The following is a 12,082-nucleotide window of genomic DNA, read 5'->3' on the forward strand; positions in this document are numbered from 1 at the left end:
ATATCATTCGAGGTCTTGTGGAAGGTCTATTAACTACCGAGGTCTTGCGGAAGGCCTTTGAATCAAAGAAGACCTGTAGAATGAATTTTAGCCAATGCAGGCATGTAGAAGGTCGAATAACTATTTAAGGTCTTCTAAAAGTCATGATGCAAGTCTTCTATCTGTTGATAAACTATAGAAGTTATTTTGTCTATACATGGCCTGCAAAAAGACTTGCAGAAACTCTTCTATAAAAAAGATCTGTAGACATCATTCTATCAGCGTTAATCCTTTAGAAGGCCTAATATAAACAAAGAGTATTCCGTCAAGAGAATACCTGTGGCAAATATTGTTTGGGGAAAAAGAAATCCATTAATTTTGTATGTACTATAAGACTTTATTTAAAATCAGGGTGCGCAAAATTCCCTCGCGGATGATTCAAAATGCATTCTTTTCGTTTTGTGCTCATTTTACGAATGAATTATTTATGGCGATAAATTCTTTATCAAACGAGCATTCGCCAAAGAATGTTCGCACGCACATAACAAACGAGTGAGATCACACAACAACGTTCGTTCGTTTCGTTTGGTGGTTGAAATTCTTTATGACATTCTCTCACGAATGAGAACAAACATTCCCGAATTCTCAAAACCGCAACAACAATAACAACAACCGTTCGTGAACTCAATAGTTGTTGGACCTGTGTTTTGTTATCCCACACACTTTCTGCTACTCACACATCCATTTGCTGTTTGTGTGTGTGTGTGTACTTTTTTATGATATTTTTGTTTGTTCTTGTTTTTAACAGTGCTCGCGAGCATTCGCGAACATTAGTTTTTTTTTGAGTTTTTCAAAAGAATGTTCTTCAGCAACAAATGCTCGCGAGCGAACGATGCGACGACGGTTGCAGCGAAATTTTCTCGTTCGTGAATTTTTCGTACAATGCGAACATTCGCGAGAGATTGCAAATGCTTGTTCATTCATTGTAACTTTATCATTCGCGATAAATTGAAAACATTCGAATTCTCGCCGTGAGCATTCGTGATAAAGAGGGTATTTTAATCATTTTTCACACCCTGTTTAACATGCTTCGGAATGTCAGATTTGGGTCAAATACGCACCGTTTTGTTGTATGATTTGTTGCCATTTTAAAGATAACTTCATAATACCTCGCTCATAGAAGTCCAGCTCTCTATTTGCAAAAAAACTCTAGTAGTCGAAGATCTTCTTTTATGTTGCTCATGCAGAGCACTCGCATTATGACCAGTTCTACTGAAAAGCAAGCGACCATTTGCTTCGAGGTTCTTCTTCCACCAACAACTTTCGTTGGATTAGGTTTCGTTCGATAAGCATCCCACGTCAAGGAATTCGATTCATAGACGACATGCAGAAGGATTTCTATTTACAGAAGACACGAGGCCCGTAGAAGGACAGTCATCTGTAGAAGAATTTTCGAAAGCCCGTAGAGAGTTTTTTGTTGTATACAAGTATGTCGTCGTGAAAGTCTTCTGTCCAAAGAAAACCTGTTGAATGTCTTCTATTCATAGAAAATCTATGGATGTTTTTACGTCCATATAAGAAGGACAGTCATTCATAGAATAATATTCTAAGACCCGTAGAGAGTTTTTGTTATCCAAATAAGTCCTCGTAAAAGTCTTTTGTCCAAAGGAAACCTGTTGAAGGTCTTCTAAAGATCACTTTTGGAAGGTTTCATATACATATAAGATCTTTAGAAGATCTTGCGTTAATAGACGTCCGATAGAAGATGGTATTTGGTTTATTTAAAAGGCATTTGTTCTATATAGACCTGCAGAAAGACTACTAGTCCTAGAAGACCAATGCCCCGCATAAGATCTACCATTATACCGTAAAAATTGTATAAGATATATAGAGGGTCTTTTACACACATATAAGTCCTCATGAAAGTCGACAATGCAAAAATATCTGTTAAAGGTATTTTATTAAAAAGAAGTCTGTCTATGATCTTCTCTACAAAGAGGAGCTGTGGGAGACCTTCTGTTCATTGAAGATTTATAGAAGATGTCTTTTTTTCTAGAAGACCTATAGTATGTCCTTTGTTTACAGAAGCTTATAGAAGGTACAATGTAAAATAGAAAACTTGAAAAAGGTTCCAAAGGCCCCCAAGGTCCGACTTCTATCTATAGTTAAGGTATTCTTTTGCATAAGACCAGTAAGAAGTTCATTATCATTAGAAGACCATCACCCATTTTTGTATGGAGGCAATATATATTTTGTCATTTAATTTGTAACTCCTTGAAAAAACCATTTTAGACCCTATCACCTTTTTAAAATCCTGATTGGGATAATATTTTCTGAAGGTTTAATCCCCTTGCTTTTTTACTCGCCATCCTTCAAAAAAAAAAAAAAAAAAAAAAAAAAAAAAATGCCCTTAAATAACTAATTTTAGACCGTATCACATATTATATTCTTGACCATTGAAAAATTTTCTGAAGATTAAGCTGCTTTCTTTTTACTCGCTATCCTTCCAAAGAATTGTGTCAGGGTGCTATCCAATTGTGTATCCAATTTCTAGTTTCTACCATTCAGGTCAAAGTCTTAAAACTAGAAACGTCAAACAAAATGTTTTAGAGCTTATATTTAAAATGCAGCTAGTAGATATATATTATTTGAATTTCATATTAATTATGGACGACACATATCAAAAGAAAAATCAAATAAAGTCAACATTTTGGTAAAGTTATGAGCCTTTCAATATAGAGAAGAGGGTAAATTTGTGTACAGTACTTATTTGTGTATAAACTAGAAACGTCAGAATTACTTTTACTTGTAAAAAAAAAGAATAATTTAAAATGATTTTTCTGTCGATTTTGCATAGTTTTCCTGATATTGGACTCTAGCTTCATGTAACATTAAATTCCCATTTTCGGTATGATATACGTTTTGGAATTGGCTGTAATATGGCATTTAAGGTTCTCATTGCGTCCCTCTACGAAAATGTATCAATATTGGTGCATCTATTTAGTATAGCCACCATACTCCGATTTTCTGTATTGACACAAATTTCTTGAAAATCTGAAATTTGTGGTAAGTAGACCTAATCCGTCAATTTTCTCCAATTAAATCTTATAACCCACTGTGCACTAACAATACAAAATTTCATTGTCATAATTTTTTGAACCAACCTTAGGGAAATTTTGACCTTTGGTGCACAGTGGGTTATAAAATTTATTTGAAGAAAGTTGGTGCACCTTTTCCCTAATTTTCCGATTTTAGAAACATTTTCCATCAAATATAGCTGCATTTACTATTTCTTGTGCCCCTTTGCTTCAAAAATCTATTTGCCCTTATTTGATGGTATAGGCCTGATATTCGGTAATTTGGGGATTTTTAAAGATTTAAGGAACATATGTAAAAAAATGGCTGCAGTTTAGTATTGGTATTCCCTTGGATTTTTTTTGTACAGGTTTTCAATTTCCCCCACCTTTCGCTGCAGTGTAATCACACCTATAATAATCATTTTGAGAATTGTGAAATTTGAATTCCCGCTTTTAAGCGTAATGGGGATTAATCAAATGGGATTGGAAACTTTATTTCAAATAAATGCCAGTATCCCATTTTCATTTATTTTTATTCAATTAATTTCAACTACAACAACAGCAAAATCAATTGATGTCCCAAACGAATATTATCATTTTGCATATTTTATCGAATTAAAACACACATACACACAATCAATTCTCATATACAGTAGAACTGAATAATTATTCCAGGAAGGTGTTTATCATCCAATGAATTGTCTGTATACCCTTAGGGACTAACATCTATTTTATGTGTTATATATATTTGTATGTGTCGTATGTTAAATTTCCTATTTCACACACAATTTATGAATATTTAATTAATTTGCATTTTTCGCACACACACACAAAAACATTTTCAGATATCACCTGTTGATGCCTCAGTGACGACCACAACAACTGCAACAACAAAAGTGCCTAAATCGGTATCCGATAAAAAACGTTTCTTTGAATCAGCCATGGAGGACCAACATAAGCCAACAAATAAACCAGGTAATAATAATTTTTATTATTATTTTATTTTTTATTATTATAATTCTAATACAATTAAGAAATTTTCGAAACGTGTTTTTAACTATGTCTAAAATTTATTTATAATGTGTCAAAGCGAATTCTCTCCATAAAAGGTGGTCAGTGGTCGTTTACCAGTTGCTATGTTGTAAAGAAGTTTAAAGGAATTGGTGTCAGAAAATTGTATTTTTTTCAGTGACTGCGAAACATGTTTCCATGTCGATATATTTCCGTATATAAAACTTCGTGGCCCTACCCCATGACCTCATGAAGTTTGTGACAGGCGTATTCTGCTCCTTAGCATTTTGTTTCCAATAAGTTTTGGATTTCCATGTTTACCACGCTTCAAACTTTATTGTTATTCAATACCATTGAATTCTAAACTAAAAAAAAAATCTGATCTTTATTCAAAAAACTCCATTTTTGCAAAGTGGCTAATATTTGTTTTTGTTACCCCACCTACATTTTCCTCCCTCTTCCTTTGATTGTGCTTCGGTGTAAAATATTATCCAATAGCTGGAGAAATTTGAACATTTCTTCATCGTCCCCATCTTTTTCTTCTTCTTCAGTAAATCACTTAAAATTCCTTTTAACTAGCATTGAAGTGATTTTAACTTTAGTATAATAAAGTTTCACTAAAAACTTTTTTTTTTTTTTTGTAAAAAATAAATATTGTGGTCAGCGTAAGCTATAGGCTAGCAGCTTTATAATAACGTCGAACAAAAGACCCTAAACATTAAGCACCCCACTAAAAATTTGTACTCCCTAAGTTATTCTCTGCCAACGAAAAAAGTTGAAAATTTTCTTCCAAAAAAACTTATTTTTGTGTGGGTGTGTGCTACTGAGCAGCTCGTCCACGTGCTGCTGCATAGCTTTGGATTGGTAGTTTGGTTGGGTGGCTGAAGAGTTTTGATTGTGGCTGCAAAGTTTGTTCTTCTAACGGCAGCATGAAGTGCATTTTTACTGTCGACATTGTGTTTTCGTTTGTGTGTGTGTGTGCAATGACTTGGCAAATTTTCCTACATCTTGGTTTACTTTTTTTTGCATCTTCTTATATAATTAGCAGCTGTCAGCCAACATGAATACAAAGTTTAAAGTTTTTTCCTGGGTTATTTGTTCGTCCCTAGTTGTTGGATGCTTGATTCCAGTTTTTGTTACCACTAAGTGGTTGACGTTTGTTTGGCGGTCTTCTTTTCTTTCGTGAACAAACATTGTAAAGATTTTGAGCTTAACGTTAAATTTACCAATAAATTTGGTGTAAAGTTTTTCGAAAATGTGTGATGTAGAGCATAATAAATTAGAAGGGAGATTTATTGGTAATTTGATGTTTGACACTACATCGATTTAAAACTCGTATAAGGTTCACGGATTTTATAACAGCAACGGAAGAAATGAAAATATATAAGCCTATAAAATCGATTTTCTCCATAAATGCCATTTCTCAAATATCTTTCAGGCCTAAATAGTTGATCATAATCCTTCTCCACCTAGAAACATGCCAAGCACTCTAAAATATCGAATACTGTTGACAACCGTTATATGAGGGCTATCCTAAAATCGATAATTTTGCTGCGCAATAAGAAATCAATGTACCAAAAAAAACAAACACAGTAAAAAATTTTAGTATAAAGATTTTCTACCCATTTTTATATCCTCAGCCTTTTGACACACTTTGATATGACAAAAATGTGCCTCAGCGAAATATTGGGTTTAGACCCCATATGCCTTTGAACCAAATCCGTTTCCAAAAATTTGGAGTCGATTTACAAATGTCCGTCTACCTGTCTGTTGGGCACGAGAACTCTGGAAGGGAATAATCTATTTCATCCAATCTTTGCACATTTTAATATTTCATCCAAACTTAATTCAAGTTCGAAGATAGGGAATATCGGTCCCCTCCTTCTGGTACCTCCCTACAAAATGGTCAAAATTGTGCTAACAATTATGTTGTCAGGGTATTATAACTTTGTGCAACCCCAAAAGTTTGTAACGCCGCGAAATATTGGTCCACCTTTACGTATACCGATCGTCATATCTCGACTAGCTTAGTCGATCTAGACATGTGTGTCCGTCCGTCCGTCTGTCCATTACAATTTGTAAACACGATACAGGCCACAGTTATGGACCAATCTTCAAGAAAATGTTGCATGTAGGATGAGTTATGGCTAATGAAGACCCTTATTGTTTTTGGGAAAGATATAGGGGATGAAATGGACCAAATACTAAATTTTTGTCGGTTTTTCTGGTCGCTCCAGAGGCCGAAATAATGGCCCGAAATTTAGCATGGAGAAGGGGATCGGGCCAAAGAATAAGCATGCCTGGTTTGATAAAGATCGGTCAATATTTAGCGGGTCAAATGGACCCTGACTTTTGTGTGAAAAATGACAAAATTTGTATTCTATAGCGTATATATTTACCCCTGAAGGACATAGACCCGAGAAGTTGTTATTATATCCAAGAAGAGTGGTTGATCTTTAAACTAATACCAATTATATTGTTGTATGTGCTCGGATGTGGGAGTTACACCTAAATATTTAAAGGTATCTCCGTATTCGTATATTATTTAGTAACCCATTATAACTCTAGATAGCGGAACTATGGCGCTAATCGCTTTGAAATGTTCCATGAGTTTCCAGTTATGGTCAAGGACAGTGATTTCAGTGATGGTCAGATAATAATTTTGGGATGAAGTGGACCGAAAACTTAATTTTTGGTGTTATTTTCGACTCGATCTATAGACCACAAATGAAAGCCGAACATCACAACACAACCCACAGTGAAAGGAATATGGACAATAGCTGTACTGAATACTCGTAATATTCGGAAAATATGTCAGTGTAAGGAAAAGGTGCTGTTTACCTCTAATCGGGCAAGAGGGAATAAACATCCGCAGAAAATTTGATTTCCGTGGTAGTTGTGTAGGGTATCTTATGGTCGGCCCCGTCCGACTATACAGCTCCGCTCACTGGTTTTATAATAACATGCAAATGAACTATCCGATTTTAACGAAACTTTGTATAACCTAATATCTTTACCAAGCCTAGATCAGGTTTGAAGATGGAACCCATTGGTCGACTCCTTTTGGTACTCCACTCCACTCAGAAAGGGTCAATGTTATTTAATCCAAAATCAGGCGAATGGAATTCCCGATTTGAAACAAATTTTGCACAACCTATGTTTACCAAGCCTAGATCAAGTCCAAAACTGGGACCCGTCTGTCCCGTTGAAACCATCATCGCAGCAAAATGTTCAATATTTAACCACGTTTAGACTTTGGTGTTTGTTTCGATATGTAACCACATTTAGACCATGGTGCTTTTTTAAAACGAAATAAGTTCAATTTGGCATTGCGGGCTCTTGACGGGAAAAAAATCCTTTGCAGAATATTTAATATGAAATATAGCTCTATATTTTGACATAGTCCCCATATAAAAGTCACGCTCTATTTTATATATTTTATCTGTCCTATGCGCATTTTTTTAACCCAAGGTGTAGGTGAAATAGACATTTTGACGAAACCACGATAGAGTCCAAAATTGTTAAGTATTGATGTTTGGTATTGAACACGCGATATATATTGGTCCACGTTTTGGCACAGTTCCCATTAAACGTTCCACTTCCATTTATCACTCCATTGCGTTTTTTACCAGCTTTTTCTAACAGAAGAGACTATAATTTAGAAGAGACTATAATTGTGACAAAGGTGGAATAAGTAGACGTTTTGGGGTTTCATGCTTTGATCCATCATATAAAGATCCCGCTCCAGTTGCGGCACATTGAGGCAGAATTTAAAAATTTGTTTTCAAAGAACATTTTCAATTGTAGCCCATATATAAAATTATTGTCCCAATTTTAGTATATTATATGTCCTAAGCGACCAAAATGTCTCCGAATTCTTGGTGAATATACAAAAATCTTCCTAGAATGTTTTTAACTTAGACATAACCTGTAGTCGTATTAACAACCTGTAATTTGTCTGTATGCACCATGGTCCGAACTATTTTAAGCATATTAAAGTCCCAAGTTGAGAAGGGAATATAATTTATATTCCGGTTTCGTAAAGTGCAAGAAAACATTCAATGCTGGGCAAAGCCTTTACATATTTTAAAGGAATATTTATAACACTGGCGTTACGCAATCACAAGTACAGTATCTTCCGACTTTAAGGTTCTCCGTGGGAAATGGACCATTTTAAGGCAATTATATGGTCCTTGCATCAATATACAGAAAATGCTGCAAATGTCAGCGTCTTAGATTTCATACATCCTCTTGCAGATAATTTTCAAACTTAAGCTGTGTTTCCTATATAAGTTTAAATATTTCAACGGGTATAACCGAACTGATGATTTATTTATGTATGTATGTATGCCTTTTTATATAACTTCGATGAAAACTGACACTAAGCCATGCTTTAGACCAAAGAGGAACCCTATTGAAACTTTGCTGAAAATTATGCATAAAATATAGTGCGAACGAACTGCCCAATGTGAGCCTAACTTTGCACATTCTAATAGTTTAAAGTTTGACGATGCGAATTATTGTTCCACTGCTTCCAGTATATCCCACAAATGGTCATAATTTTGCAATTTTTTTAATCACATATGAAGCGAACAGAATATTCAATTTTATCCAAACTTTACACATCGCAATATTTGTATGAAATCTAGATCAAGTCCTTTTACCAATTTTTTGTCAGAGAAATACAATTTCCATAGTATTTTTATTTTTTTTATTATTTTTTTTTTTTTTTTTGAAACCTCTGTGGGGGAAATTTGGCATTCAAAATGCTCAGGTGTTAGCTCTAGCTTCATTTTTCAACCTAAGAAACAGTAACTTAGAATGATGTTTAATATATAAAATTATTGTTGGACAATCTCGTTCCTTGAGCAGTTCATTAATGAGCAGTATCATTAATTTTGTAACATAGTTCCTTTTAGTTCAGTCAGTTAATTAGGCCAAAGAACGGAACGATCTAGATGAACCATCGGATTAAAAGGAACTAGAAGCAAAAATGAACCAGTCCCAGTACCCAACGTTCAATTTGCGGTATAGTTCCTTGAACTAGTTCGTTCGACAACGGTCAAACTCTCACAGAGAATAACAGGCCTCCATGAAAACAATTTTCAATGCAGGTATATGCTTTACATAGTTTGTTTACAATATGGAGGTTGTAAATTTATGTATTTCTTTGCCGCATTTCCACCATAAGTGTCTGTAATTTGATAATTGGTCTATCAATGGATTTCTTCCTTCCCAGCCGCATTATCATCCTAAAGTTCTGTAAATTGAAATTTCACGTTCTCGAAAATTAATAGTCTTCCGCAAATAATTTGTAATAAAATGTAATGTTTTAACATAACCTCCATATTCCTTCCATGAGTTCATCAGCGATATATCTTCCATAGGGAAAATATGTCCTAGGGTGTGTACATTTTTAGTCATCAAATCGATGTGATTACGGTAATCATTTTAAGGGTTTTTTTAGACCCTCAGATACCATTCCCCATTTTGGTTGCTTAGCAGATAGATCATTTTCGTTTTCTATATTAAACAGAATCTATTTTTTTTTCACTGAAAATATGTCTTGCAACCATTCCTTTTTCTCAATGTTCTCCTTGAAAATGCATTTCTTATTTAAAACGATTTCTCTTGCAGTCTTCTAAAATATATTAAAACTCCAACAATAATTGCTAAAGTCAAAGATGACAATGATTTAACAAATTCCACATAATTCCGTTTTATTTATCCACATTGTTGAACATGATAATGCATAGAAAACACAAAAGTTTTCTTTCATTCTATTCCAATAATCTTTACTAAAACTAGATGGATTTACTTTATTTTTCTATCAACACTTTTTTTTGTTAACATACTATGAATATTTTTTCCCGCATCTCATCAATGACTGTTTCCCCTCTCTCTCCTTCTCACGGTTTGTTTTGTAGAAAAAGTTTTCTCATTCCTGTCACAGGACGAAGTTGAAAAGTTGAAACAAGAGGAAGAGCGTAAAATTGCAACATTACGCAGCGATAAGAATAAATCGCGATTATTGGATGATGTCAATAGAAGGCGTCAACATGACGACGACAACAACAAAAACGATGATGGAGACAATAATGATGATGGTTATGACAATGGTGATGCAGTTGATATGCATCAGCAACAGTCACATTATGCCAATAATGGCAAAGACAAAAGGGATACATTGCGTGAATGCAGCGATGATGATGATGACGACGACGATGATGATTCAGAAGACATTAGGTAAGTGCAAATTGTTTTCTTTTTAAATATTAAAAAAATATATATACATACTCGTATTTATACATTATTATTATGATTTTCTAACATACAACAAAAAACGTTAATGCAATCTGAATCGTTATATATTTATTGTTTGGCTTTTGGTGAAAGTTTTCAATTAATTTTTTGGTTTGATATTTTTTGGGCTAAAAGTAATTTATTACATATAATTATGATTTTTTATTATTTCAGCACACACACCCTCTTTCACTCATTCACTTATGATTTTTTAAATACACAAATTCTACAAATCCTTTAAATAATTATCCTGTACAATTAACCAATACTGTAAAATCAATTTTTAAATTTCAAATCAATTTTTATTGTTTCCTCTCACTCTCTTCACACACTCACCCACTCACTCACTGGCTTTTTTATAGTTTATAAATAAAAAAACTTGACAGCTTTTGGCGGTTTTTGGTTTGTAGAAAAAAATAATTCAAATGGCTTTGTAATAATATAATCTGCGGTTTTATGGTTTAGAAAATGCAACAGTTTTTTTATAAATCCCAATTACTATTTTTATTATATAAAATTTAATTTAAAATTACGTGGGGTTTTCTTTGATTTTTTGGTATATTTTTAGAAGGTTCGTTGACAACAATTTAAAAAAAAAATAAACATTGAATTTTAATTAAGTATGGAAAAACCTCGCAAACGGTTTAGACTTGACATATTTCCAAGTCCAATATCAAAGTTCTCGAAATAGTTTAATGTCGATAGAGGAATGTTTGGCCAATTTCATGACTATCCTTGCGCTTGAAATCAAAAGGCAAAGCGCTACTCGTCAATATCTTTTACAGAAACAGTAGGAAATTTCGACAACCACAAGTGATTCAATTGAATCTTATTTGTCATATGAAATATGAGCGTAATTATGTAACAAAAACATTCAAATGATCGAAGTTTATTGACCAATGGTAGTTTGAAGGTTTTAATTCTTCTCAGGTCCTAACTTTTGTGTCCCCATAAGAAGATCGGGAAGCCAATTCAAAATTTTTTTGAGAATCAAATACCCAATGAAGCCAACTTGAGAAGACGTTCCACATACCGATGAATATGCACTAGATTATATATGTTAAAGAACCAGTAACTTCCCTTCCATGAAATTTCGATCAAATACAGGTGATTGAATTGCATTTTAATTGTCGTATGGAATATCAACGTGATTGTATAACTGAAACATTCAAAGTAGCGAAGTTCATTGATGCAGTCCGATAATTGATCAACACAGAGTTATCTATCAAACATGGCATTAAAATTAATGAAAGGTAGTTTGAAGGTTTTAATTCTTCACAGATTCTAACTTTTATGGCCTCCCAAGAAGATCGGGAGGCAATTCAGAATTTTTTTGAGAACCAAATACCCAATGAAGCCTCTATGGATGACATTCTACATACTGAAGATTATGCAATATATAACCTTAATCCTGGTGGCCAACACGCTATGTTTGTTAGATACTTATTCGAGGTGTTGTAATGGCTCCAAGCGTAGATCGCCAAACAAAAGATCTAATATTTAATATTTATTCTGAAAAATTCTTTTCGCCAATGTGTGAGTGCCCGAATAGTCATGATGCATAAAAATTCGTATTCCCTTGAACATTTCTTGTCCTCAGATTTCAGACATACAAATGCTGATGTACCACTCAGAATTGACCATCCTACGTTATTCAAGCGGAACTTTCGCCAAGCAGAAGTTTCGCCGAGGAAATAGTTTTTCTTCCTCGA

This window comes from Musca vetustissima, unplaced genomic scaffold (genome assembly GCF_032173495.1).
Source record: "Musca vetustissima isolate MV318-11 ecotype Yass unplaced genomic scaffold, APGP_CSIRO_Mvet_v1 utg21219, whole genome shotgun sequence".
NCBI lineage: Eukaryota > Metazoa > Arthropoda > Insecta > Diptera > Muscidae > Musca > Musca vetustissima.